A 13,134-nucleotide genomic window follows, 5' to 3' on the forward strand; every position below is an offset into this window, starting at 1 on the left:
GTGGTTTTGCGCTCTTCCTGCCAATTCTGGAGCAGAGGTGGATGCAGGGTTTCGCCCTACGGCTGCGGTTCTCAACCTATTACCACCGTGGGACGCATCTGCAGCTCTCTATGTGTTATGTAGGCCACATCCACACAATATATATACTTTCTTATGGCCCTGAGGATGTCACATGGGCCGCTGCTGTGTGCTGATTGGGCCACAAGCGGCCTGCGGGCCACAGGTTGCGAACCACTCCCCTACGGTTTCATGTTCAGTTTGGTACTAGAATGAAGGTGGCATCTGTCGGATGGGGGGAGTTTTTGTGGTTTATGAAACCATCCCTCCCCCCACCAAGAAAAAAACACAACACAACACTGCTTAGCCCTTTCAATGCCCTTGTCCCAGATTTGCAAAGGGCTTTCGGCAGATCGTGCAATTTACAAAAGCACCTAGGTAGTTCAGGCATCTCCCTGCCATGGAAAGGCAACAGGAGTTGGGCACATAACTCACGGAGGTGCTCTGGAGATCTCACGAGGTACCTGGCTGCATCTTTACCTGCGCGAATCTCCCCTTGCTGCCCTGGGACTAGCCACTCTTGCTACAAGTGCAAACCCAAAGTGTGTAGGTTCGGGGCTTACTAGTGGAGTTCACTGACCTCTCACCCCACTGCAATGGGGCTGAGATCCTCACGTCATGAACCCAGCTCTGAAGAGTCCATGCTCTGAAAGAACAGCTGGCTGTCCCAGCGGAGAAGCCTCCTCTACCCGCTTCTCCAGGACTGGGTTCACACAGCACAGGCCTGTGGCTGGCTCATTCTCCAGCACCGGCCTTTGCTTTCTCCCTGTGCTCTGGCAATTTGCTGGACTCTGCCTTAGACCAAGGGGAAGCTGCAGGGAGACTTTGCCGACCTCCACCTCCATCAACCCACCCACTTCCTGTGACCCCACAGGGCTGTTCCCAGCAATAGTAATCACCTCTGCATTTCCGTGACTCCAGATCTTCCTCCGGGGTCAGAGGAAACATTTGTCCTAGAGTTAGACTGAGCCGCTAGGGTCACTGGGTTCTCAGCCTGACTCTGCCACTGATTCATGGCCACCCTCGTCATGTTCGTGAGGGCAGCAACGTGTCTTTTGGGCATGGCCCTAGGTGGGCGGGGGAGGGAGTGGAGCTTTCCGCAGAGGGCTGCACAACCCTTCCGAACTCCCCTTCTCCTTTCTGTGGGCTGGGGCCACGTCCCCACTGCTCCCCTGTTCTTCGTGGGGTGACGCATGCAGAGAAAGAGCTTCCGAGCCTTACCACCACTGCCTCACGAGTGGATCTCCGCCTTGCCGCCCCAACACATCGGGGAGAGTTCCCCACCACGGCATGCGTCACCTCAGGCACACTGAGCAGCCTTGGCCTGGTAGAGCTCGACAGCTCATAAGTGGACTGCAAACCAGCCACTCGCTGAGGGTGCAATGGCATAAGATGCAGAGCTGCTGCTTTTGGACTCGAAGTCCTGTGGTTCATGCCCCACCAGGCAGAGATTCCCCTATGCATGGAGAACTTCAACACAGCCCTGCATGTTGACAAGGAGAGGGAAGGTTGCAGAAGGTCTAATGAAGACCCCTCCAAAAAAAAAAAAGAGGGACAATGAAAGAGAGAAACCTGCTAAAAAAAGAACCAGGGGAGGAAGGGGTAAAACCAGGCTCCGGGTCAGAAATTCATCCATTACCATCAGACAAATGAGCTGGATCCTGGGGCCTGAGATACCCCCAAGTACAATGATGTCCTTACAATGCCCGTGCTGCTGCAGCCAAGGAAGCAGGAAGCGAGAAGCAGCCAGCAAGTCTCTCTTCCTCGGCTTTCCCTGTGTGTTTCAATGAACAATGTGTCCCCGCAGCGGACATGATGTGAGGCAGCAATTTCTGGAGAAGGGGTCTGGTGTCCAGAGCTTCCTCCTTGTGGCTGACACTGGCTCCCCTCGATTGAAAAGGCTCTTCGGGAGACCAAGGGATAATCTCCTCAGGGCCATGGCAGAAGGCTCATGGCTTGGGCCCTATAAGGGATGTCTACACTGCAGCTTGCCTCCCAGCCTGGGTCCGATGTTGCAGCTCAGGCTCTGAAGTCCGTCATGGCAAAGCACCGTCTGCATAGCTACTTTTAGCAAGCTGGTGTGACCCCACGAGCCCAAGTCTGTGGACCCGGGCTGGGGTGCTCGCTCCCAGCTGCAGTGTAGACACACCCTTCAAACTAGTGTGGGCTGGGCCAAGCACGAGAATGGTACAGGAGGGACCTGCCCCTCATGGGAGCTAATGGCCCTTTTCTATCTCAGGCTCCGAGGATGACTCAATGGACGTCCAGCCTGCAACCAGCTGGACCCATCCTTATATTCTCTCTTTCTCCCTTCTTGAAACCGGGCATGCAAGAAAGGCTCTGAATCCAGCCTTCCAGTGAACGAATCCGGGGCTCCCGTAGAGCGGCGGGGGAGCTGGGAGTAGTACCCCTTGAGGAGCCATGCTCGAAGGCTCCTGGGAAGGGGCATGTCCAAGAAAGCCCAGTGCTCCCACCCAAGAGGAAACCCCATTTAACCCCTAATGTTCAGGCGGCGATGCTGGCTAGGGTGAGAACAGCATCCTGGGGGGCAGGAATTATTGCGTTCTATCCACAGCTCTGCCCCTGAGCCTGTCACCGTCACCTCTGTCTGTGTCACTTTCCCCCCAGATCCCTACCTTCCTGAATTTGGGGCTAACCAGTTAATGCCCAGAAAGCATTACAAAGAGGGAAGTATCAAATGGAACCACCGCCTCTCTGCAGCCAGTCTCATCTACCTCTGGGGCTGGCTGATTATACCGTGCCCATCACCCTGCGGTCTGGGCATCTACGTGCTATTAGAATAGGTGCTGAGGCTGCTGCAGACTGGAGTACTTAATAATGCTGGGGCGGGGGGAAGCCAGCACAGCCCCTGACTCTGCTCTACCCTAGCAGGCACTGTTAGTCTTTCAGTTTCATGAGCACGATAATTACGCCCAGCAAACATTTGCGAAAACAGAAGACCTGCTGACCCCTGTCAATAAATCGATATCTGTCTGCTGAGGCTCCCGCAATGCATCTATCAAGGAAGATCTTCCCAAGAATCAATAACTAACGGGCCAACTGCCAGATTCCATCTCAACCTTTCCCAGTGCTCCCCCTGCTGCTCCCCCCACCCCACGCCCACACCCTTGTTTTGCAGCGGGCTGTGAGAAATCCCCACACCAGCCTTGCTGAGGGACGTGGTGGACTCCGGTTGCCGGGGGCTGGCAGTGACCGTTTGTGCTGGTGCCGACAGGCCGGCTGGCATGCTTTTCCCCAGGGAGGCTTTAGCAGAGGCTGTGCATTTCTGGGAATTGTGTAGGTCAGGGAAGGAGGTTATTGTTTGAGTTACAAGTGTGCAGAGCACTGATGAGATCAGGGCTTGGTGCTCGGTAGTGGAGCGGCGGAGCTGTCTGCACCGTGGCTGATGAAGTGATAAGCTGGAGATGGATTTTATCTGGGGCAGATCCAGTCACATTGGTACAATGAGAGCGGAGGAGCAGAATGCAGGCTCCTAAAAACCAGATGTCCCCAACTCCACTCTCCTGCCCCGCTCCCTTTTAAGAAAGTAATCAAAAGACCTGGGCAAAGCCAGAAGCAGTGTGGAAGGGAATATGCCCAGGTAACATATGACTCTGCCACTGCTCCTCGATGCAGACAAGCCACGCTCCTGATAGTCCAACCCTGCAGCCCCACACCTCTGCCAGCATTCCTCCATCCAGACCTGAATATCTCCAAATACACCAGACCATCCCGCCCCCTACTGGGCCAGTCCCGAACTGCACCAGCCCTGAGAGGCCAGTCTAGAGGCCCACCACACACACACAACTCTGCCAGTGCATCTCTGTTCTTGGTATCCCCATGCTCAACTTCCATATAACTCTGCAGATGCCCCTCAACACTGATTTGCAACACCGTTTTTATTTCTGCCTCGGACCCCCACAATTCTGCCCACCAGTACTCCCTAGTTGTCACTGCCACCATCCCTCTCGGTGACCTCTCCCGAGCTGCGACTATTAGCACAAACCATAGTCAAGAGCAAGCTTCGCTCATCCAGCTCTGCCAGCTCCCGTCGCTCCTGGCGAGCAACACCTCTGCTATCACAGTCCTGAACTGTGCGGGTGGATGGTGCTGGCTAGAACAAGACATTACGACCCAATGTTATGGACATGTCCCACACACAGCCTTGCCAATGCACATTCATTGTGACCAGCAGTGTCCCTACCATTCTGCATCTGCATACCTCCTCCCCAGCCGCGGACCCATGGCAATTCTGCCCTCCAACGTCCCTGCTAATTCAGTCCTGGGTCCTCCAGCCTTTTCCCAGCCCCCTGCTGCCCTGTCAGGCACTGCCCTCTTACAGACCGTCCTCTTGGTCCCACCGCCCCATGAATCACATTGGTGGGGGAGAAAACACCAGCGTCCTGATTACAAAGGAATGGTGCAGCTCCGGGCTGTGAATGGATTGCAACCCGAAGCCAGGGCTTTGCCTTCAGCCCTTTAGCACAGATGAGCCTGGAGCTGCTGGTGTTGGCAAAAGAGAATGCAGTGCTTTCCCCTGCAGCAGCTCTGCCAAGTAAGCTAAACAGCTCCCTCATCTCCAGAGCACATTGCTCTCCAGGCTTGGAGCTGGCCTCTGGGTGGAGGAAGCCATGTGACCCCAGCAGAGACAGCCCTGCGGCATGGTAGGGGCAAAGCTGTTCTGGAAAGCCTCCTTGCCATCCTTGCTTGGCAGCTTGCGCCAGTGAGTGGAGACAATATAGGAAGTGCTCAATGGGAAAGCCCTGTGTGAGAGTTCGGGAGCCCCTGCCTTCCCACAGCAGCCTTTATCGAGGCCCCATTTCAGATCGGCGCTTTCCATGGGCCAAACGGAAAGTGTATTAACACCGGACTTCTCAAGGTCAAGGATGCAGGGCAGGCCGAGAGGAGAAAGGCTGTGGGAGGCCAGAGGGGGAATGTAAATAGCAAAATGAATGACTTTGACTTCCTATGCTTCATGCAGGCAAATAGAGTGACACGCCACCCGTCCACCCAGACCCCAACCCAGAGTGCCAGATCCTCAGCTGGTGTCAACAGGTATCACTTCGTTGGCGTCAGTGGAGCGAGGCTGTTTTACGCTGGCTGAGGATCTGCTCCGCCGTCCCCAAAGAGTGCCTTGTTCAGAGTTAAAGGCGGTTACTTAGCACTTCTTCCTCATTATGCTGTTGCTATTTTGAGCAGCAGCCAAAATAATTAACATAGTGAAAGGGAAGAGATATAAGAAGCAGCCCCAGTGTCTCAGAAAAGCACCTGCAGAGCTAGCGGGCCAAATGCCACCCTGGCGTAAACCCAGCGTCTAGCCCGTGGGGATTTATAATCTCATCCCTAACCTCACCTCGATGCAGCAGGGGTAGGCTTTAGGTAGCTATTCTGATCACAAGGGGACGCTTGGACTATAAATCCTCCAGCCACAGCCAAAGCAGGCGGTCCTCACTCATGTAGAACTCTCACCAGTGTTAATGGGAGCTGTGATAGGGCAAATGCTGCATTTATTTCCCTTTTGGAACCGAACAGAAAACAATCAACTTCCTATTGCTTTTTTGAACTATTCTATGGAATTAATGGAGAATTATCATAGAAACATAGGATATCAGGGTTCGAAGAGACCTCAGGAGGTTATCTAGTCCAACCCCCTGCTCAAAGCAGGACCAACACCAACTAAATCATCCCAGCCAGGGCTTTGTCAAGCCGGGCCTTAAAAACCTCAAAGGAAGGAGATTCCACCACCGCCCTAGGTAACCCATTCCAGTGCTTCACCACCCTCCTAGTGAAATAGTGTTTCCTGATATCCAACCTAGACCTCCTCCACTGCAACTTGAGACCATTGCTTCTTGTTCTATCATCTGCCACCACTGAGAGCAGCCTAGCTCCAGCCTCAATTATGTGCCTCCTCGTCAACCAAACCTACAGAAAGATGCCACTGTCTATTAACTGCAGAGTCATTTTTATGGAATTTTGTGAAATTTCTATAGAACCCTATTGACTTCTGTTGAAGATCCTGTTAAATTCTGCAGGGTCTTTCACAAGTGTTGGTGCACTGAGAGTTTAGACTCTCTTACAACAGTGAGATGATCCCAGATGATGAGCCCAGCCCAGGCTGCAGAATTCAAGTTTGAATTTGGGTCCAAGCTTTCCCAGAGTTGCAGGGGTGCTTAAATCAAGAGTTTTGGCTGGATGGCCTATGAGATCTAGAGCCAAAACACCACAAAGGTCAGGGTGTCTGAGCCAGAGATTTCATCCATTATATCGTTACCAAACTGGTTCCTCAGCTGGTGTAAGGCAGAGGAGAATCAGACTCCATGTTTGGAATCAGTGGTGCAGTGGCCTAGTTACATCGGCCCCGCACAGTATCTGGATCCATGCAGCAGATAGACATAACCCCAATCTCAAATAGAAATCAGAATTTTGCAGCTACCTGTCCCCCTTAATAATGGCCTGGATCCAACCCCCACATTCCCAAACGCTAGGTGAGTTCAGGTGCTGATCAGACTAGCTTTGTGGCTCTTGCCCATCTGTTGGTTAATCTGAGAGATGCATTTCAGAGATTGCCCATGTGCTGAGAGCAGCATAGATTTCCTGAGTTCATTCATTCATGGGACTCTCTTAGGATTTTTCAGATTCAGATCTGTGTGGCATCGGCACCCTGGATGTAGGCTTTTAAGTTCTGGGCTCAAACAAATCCAAAAGCTCAGAGAAACTCCCCTGACTCTGCCCATTTTCACCTGGCCCACCTGCCAAGCCGGAAGTCATCAGAGGTTCACAACTTTCCAACAAACCTGAGTCAAGCTCCGGGCTTGGCATGAGACCAGCTGAGTTTCAGGTTTTGTGGTGAACAGTTTTCATGGCTCCACTGCTTCCCCTTCACAAGGGGCGGATGAGAAGCCAGGCTCCATGTGTACACAGATGTAAAAGGGTGGCTATCAGCATGCAGTGTTTAGCCAAAGCCCCCAGACTCTGCTCTAGAGGTAGAAGCAACCTGGGTCTGTTTTTAGCACATTCATGGGCTGGTTTTGCAAGAGGTAAGAGAAAGTTCATGGATCTGTTGACAGATCAGCCCAAGCGGGAATCTCTCTGGGAGTTCCTGCTGCAGCAGGTTGGCTCCTGCAGAGGTGGAGTTTCCTCCAGTTCTCCACCCAGGCTCGGGGAGAATATGCTGGCGATCAACTCTGGACTCAGGGGGCTGGGCTGAGCAACGCCACCACCGCTGCTTCCCAGCTGAGGTCGTCCAAGAAACCAGCAAACTCTGCAAGCCTCCCTGTCTTTCTGAAAAGGAAGCTTGTGGGCGGAGGGGACTGTGCACTGGGTGAGATCAGAAATCCAGGCTCAGGACCTGATCAAAATCCCTGTCTCTGCTAGGGAGAGATCGGGGATGAAGGTTTTCAGCCCACACCAGGCTAGATGCAGCCAGTGAAGGGATTGCAGGGGTAGAGTGTGTCATTTTTTTACCTGGGTCATGCCCCTCTTGGATCCCTCCCCCATTGGGCACTGGAGGTGAGGAGGAAGGTGCTGGAGCCAACACTACTGGGCAGCATCATGGTGCACCAGTGTATGGAGACAGTGGAGAAGCAGATTATAGCGCGCGTCAGCGGAGACTTGCTGAAGCTTGGAAGGTAGCTCCATGTACGGGACGAAGGGGGTAACAGTGCTCCACAACAGCTCCGAGTGACTGAGCTCTCTGGAATCTAAGAAACGCCACAGTCCATATTTGTGGTTATGAATCATGTTTGAATTGAGATGATACAAACCATATTTCCAGTGTCAACAGAGCCTCTTGTGTGCGCCTCTGAAGCAGAGTACTGGGGTATCCCAATTTCCCCACCCACTCCCCATTTTCAGGGTCTCCTGCCTGGAGGGACTCCATCCCACTCCCACTGGGTTCTGCCTGCTTTGAGATGTCTTCTCCTCCCTTTCAGAGACAGTCTCCCTCTGCAATGACCGTCCCCATTTCAAGCCCAGATCCTGTGAAATAATGGAAGCTTTCCAGATCCTGTGAAATCTCCAAACCCTGGTTTGGGCAGAGCCCTAATATGTAAAGATGGGTCTGCGCCATGATGTTCCAAGGTGGATCTACATTTCCCCAGGGATGAGAGTATTTGGAGCGAGGCTTTTGGGTTTGGCCCATCTCTGCTCATCTATGAACTTTCAAGATTGTCCCTTTAGTAACAATACACAGTATTCGTTACCAAATGATCCCAAAGTGTTGATCATTGACTTCAGTGGGAGCTGCAGGCGCCCGGCAATTCTAAATCACAGATTTAGGTGCCCTTGATATGAATGTAAACAGCTACCTTGAAACACCCACGTTCAGAGCTGTTGGCCTGACTTCATTCAAAGCCACAGAATTCAGTGTCACGGTGAGGTCAGAACTCACTGGTTCCTGACTTGTGGTCCAGAGCTCAGAGCAGCAGCCTATAGTACCAACTCTCTGCAGGTTTTACTTTAACACCCACTGAAGCACCACCACCTCTAGGGCAGAATGCAGTAGCAGCCTAGCAGCACACAATGGCCCAACACAACCCTTAAGGAGAGCAATGCAGCTGGCCCTGTTTAACTGCAGAGGCAATGTAAAGCTCTCCTCCTCTTGGGGATCAGCTGAAGAAAGCAGCATTTCTAAAATAAGCCCCATAAATAGGAGCTTTACACTTAATGAGTAGACCCCACTGGACCAACTTACTAGTGAATATGCATCCGGACACAGTCTTTATATGGCTCAAGACTCCCATCTAGAGGAATTTCGGAGACATTGACACTACACTCACATAATGACAGGTTTCAGAATAGCAGCCGTGTCAGTCTGTATCCGCAAAAAGAAAAGGAGGACTTGTGGCACCTTAGAGACTAACACTTTTATTTGAGCATGAGCTTTCGTGAGCTTATGCTCAAATAAATTGGTTAGTCTCTAAGGTGCCACAAGTCCTCCTTTTCTTTTTACACTCACATAGTGGCAGACCCCAGAGTGGCAGGCCCATGACTGCTGGTTGGGAATTGTTTGACAGTGTTTTTTCATTGGAAAATGTCCATTTGTAGAAACAGAAACTTTTCATGGGACTGGATCAGTTTTGAAAAACCTTTGGTGGGGAAATGGTTTCTCGAGTCCAGGACAGAGTTCCAGGCAAAATCGGAAAGAGGGAGAGAGCCTGTCCCCGCCACATTCTTTTTGCAAAAACCTCTGAAAGATCTCAGGTTCGTCCTGATGCAGAGCAGGAATAATTTTCAAAATCTTGAACATCTTCATGAGACAGGAAAACGTTTCCTGCCCAGATTTACCCAAGGGTCAACTCTGGGTTTATTTTAAGCTGGCCTTGCCATTAACTAATTCTGGAAGGTACATTTGATGCATTATTCTACCAGAAAAAATCCTGCCCATCCGATTGCCTTGACTGTTAGAGGTTCGGGTGCTTCTGTGCTTGCTATTTGAAAACCAAGTGCTGCTGCATGCATAGGGGAATTTGCCTTATATGGATGGCCTTAACACTCTAACCTAACACATTAGTGTACATAAAGACCCTTTGCTTCCAGACATCTTGAGCCTAATTTTCAAAGCGCCACAAGATTAGAGCCAGAGGAAAAAATAAGGTGGGTGCAATTAATGCATATGCAAAGCAAATCCGGTATTGGCATATGCAAAAGTCCACTTAGTAGCCTATCACACTATTTGCATCCACAAACACCTCATTTGTCCTTGCAGATGTCATAAATACATATTCAAACTAAGTGTGCAATAGTGCACACATTGCGGCATGCATCTGATGGGACAAAAATGAACCCGAGTATGTTTTGTTGCTTTATCAGTTTACCAAATTCTTTTTATTATTTTTAAAAAAGCAAGTAGGTAGTTTTTTTTAACAAGGAGCAGATTTTTCACCAAAATTAGTTGCACAAAAGATACACGCAAAATGTGTGTGCAATCATACACCTAGCTGATGTGTGTATTTATTGCAGTTGTGTGGAAACTGGGAGATTGCTCGTGCAAAAGGCCCATGAAGGACATTTGAGGGTGCAATCATCCAATTTGTGTGCACAGTCATAGTAACTGCATGCAAACCAAGCATGCAATTGCTCTGCAGGTAAACAGGCTCTGTCAATGAAGCCCTGTATATCTGAAACTAAATTTATCAGTTCTGTCCGGGGAAAAAAACTAATGAAGAGATCCAAAGGAAATGAACATCTGTGTGACCATGTGAGAAAGAAGCAATCTGCCCCAACCATATGTCTGGGACCCTTCCTTCATGACAACTCCTGTTTCCGAGAGAGCATTTTTAACTTGACCTGCATCCATTTCACTAACACTTGCAAAGAAGAAAGGAAAAAGAATATAGCCAAGGTAAGGAAAATATATATGCCCAGAAATAGCAAGTAAAGGGTTCACATATCGTACATGACAAGAAGACGAGAACCGATGAGGCCAAACTCTGGAGTCATTAGTCGGTTTTTATTTCGTCAGCGCTCGGCGCCATGGACTTTTCATTGCCATTTTGGTTTAGCAGAAGCCATTGGCATCAGCTTTTTCTATTTTTATAGCTCAGAAGACCTCCGTGGTCTGATAAGCCGCGGCAGCATTTGTTGTTATTCCTATAGATGATGTCATGAATAAATCAAGGTTGCCTGTGTCTCTGTTCACCTCCATAGGGACATTTCTGGGGCAACAAATCATGTTTTCCTTGTAGAACCACTTAGCCAGAACTGCTTCAGTTTTTGGTAAAGGCAACGCAGTCACGCTGCCAGCCTGTGAGGCAGAAAGGAGAGGTTTTAGACACGCTCCAGGTGTAGAATATCAATGAGAAGCTGCAGCAGTGCTTTGTTACCGTGCGATATTACATGCACGCTGGCACCCGGAATCTTTTCTGTTGATCTGTTGCTCAGAAACACGGCTGTATCCTCCGAACCACATCAAAGAGCCTACCCCGTCGTTACACAGATGGCAGGACAAGGTTTGGGAATGACAGCAACGCTATCTGTGTTAACCACCTGAACGCTGCTGAACATGCCGGTTAGAACACCCGCACCGCTGCACATAGACGGCTACACATAGTGGATAGACCTTAACGCTTCATTGCCTTCAGTGGACTAGGATGGATACTGGTTGTACTATAAAGGGGGTGAGTGAAGCAGCAGCCATGGGGTCAACCTACCTATAAAAACACAGCAGCAGCTCCTGCTGCCTCACTAGTGCCATCAACTGACTGTGCCATATCAATTCCTACAGAGCAGCTTGGCTAAGTCATGTCTAGGCTGTAAATATGCAGGCGGGGCGGGGGGAGAAGGGGGGAATCGGAGATGGTCTTTTTCTGGTGGAAGACGAGTTGTCAGTTTCAGGTGAGAGTCGTTACTCTTTCCTTGTGCAGGCAGAATCCCTGATCCCTTAGAGGTCAGGATGGGAAGGCTGGATTGGAGGCATGCTCCCACTGTTGGGTGACATTCCCCCGTCTCTCCCAGTAGCAGGAGGCAGCATCAGATGAACAGACAAAATCAAATCTAGGACCAGGCTGTTGAAATTCAAGAAGCCGCATGGCATGAGATTCTCTAAGCATGACACCCATAACTTGGAGCACAAAGAGAAAAGAAGGGACACCAAACAAAGCCAAAGCCCAGCCAGTGAAACCCCTTTTGGTTTACACTGGGTCTCCTACTTCTCAATCCATAGAAAATGACCAGGCTGTTCACAGCCATCCTGCCAATGTTTCTAGTAGCTTTTCTAACCCAAACAATCTTCGCTCAACAAGAAAACCTTGAGCAGTCTCAAAGCATATCATCACAAATCCCGTTTTTTAAACAAAGCTCTATCAAGGTCCCAGCATGAACCGTGGTTATTAACATGGCTTTGACTAAACGATTTTCAGCTTTTCCCCCAAAGTTCTAGGCTCCCTGTTTCATAAATCTGCTACAGTCACTCTCCTGGAGGGAGGCCAGGTTGGTTGGTCCATTGCCACAACACCCCCTCCTGTGGCGCTGCTGAGCTGTGGAGGAAGGAGACAACATAAGAGCTAACCAAGCTCCTTTTCTTACTCAGCCTGCTGGTTCCTTTGTCCCGCCTAAGGTCTGCGCACCATCCAATCACACACTTTAAAAGGCCACTTCCAGCATGCACTTGTTGTATGGTGTTTCTGCAGCAAGGCTTGATTGCCTGAGTCCTTGTCTATACTAAAGTCACACAGGTTTAGCTAAATTGTTTTGTTTCTAAATCAATTTAGTTAAAATTGTGCAACACCCAGCATGGTCACTCTTACACCGATTAAAGCCTAGAGAATAGTAACGTTCGAATTAAGTGTAATCAACATAAACTAGGGTTAAATTGAATTAAGACCATCCACACTGATGGGTTTTGCAGCAGTTTTACTAAAGCAATTAAAAACACATCTTTAGTTAAATCAGGGCATTTCTGAATACAAGCAAGGCCTGAGAAGTGCCCCTGTCTACACTCAGGGTTATAGAGGATCACAAACCTAATATGAGTCAATCTAAATAATAGCTCACGAAAGCTCATGCTCAAATAAATTGGTTAGTCTCTAAGGTGCCACAAGTACTCCTTTTCTTTTTGCAAATACAGACTAACACGGCTGTTACTCTGAAATCTAAATTATATGGTTGCAAAAAAAAAAAAAGAAGCAAACATCATTCTGGGCCATATTAGCAGAAAGTGCTGTAAGCAAGACATAAGAAGTAATTCTTCCATTCTACTCAGCATTGATGAGGCCTCAAGTGGAGTACAATGTCCAGTTCTTGGCACCACATGTTGCAAAAGATGTGGACAAACTGGAGAAAACCCAGAGGAAAGCAATAAAAATGATTAAAGATCTAGAAAACATGACCTGTGGGGAAAGATTGGAAATATTGGGTTTGTTTAGTCCAGAGAAGAGGGGACTGAGGGGGGACATGATAACCGTTTTCAAAGATGTAAAAGGTTATTATAAAGAGGAGAGTGATAGATTGTTCTCCTTATTCACTGAGGTCAGGAGAAGAAATAATGGGTTTAAAATGCAGCAAGGGAGATTTAGGCTGGACGCTAGAAAAAACTTGCTAAATTAAGGACTGGAGGCTGTGGAATCTCTGTCATTGGAG

Source organism: Lepidochelys kempii, chromosome 13 (assembly GCF_965140285.1).
Source record: "Lepidochelys kempii isolate rLepKem1 chromosome 13, rLepKem1.hap1, whole genome shotgun sequence".
Classification (NCBI taxonomy): Eukaryota; Metazoa; Chordata; order Testudines; family Cheloniidae; genus Lepidochelys; species Lepidochelys kempii.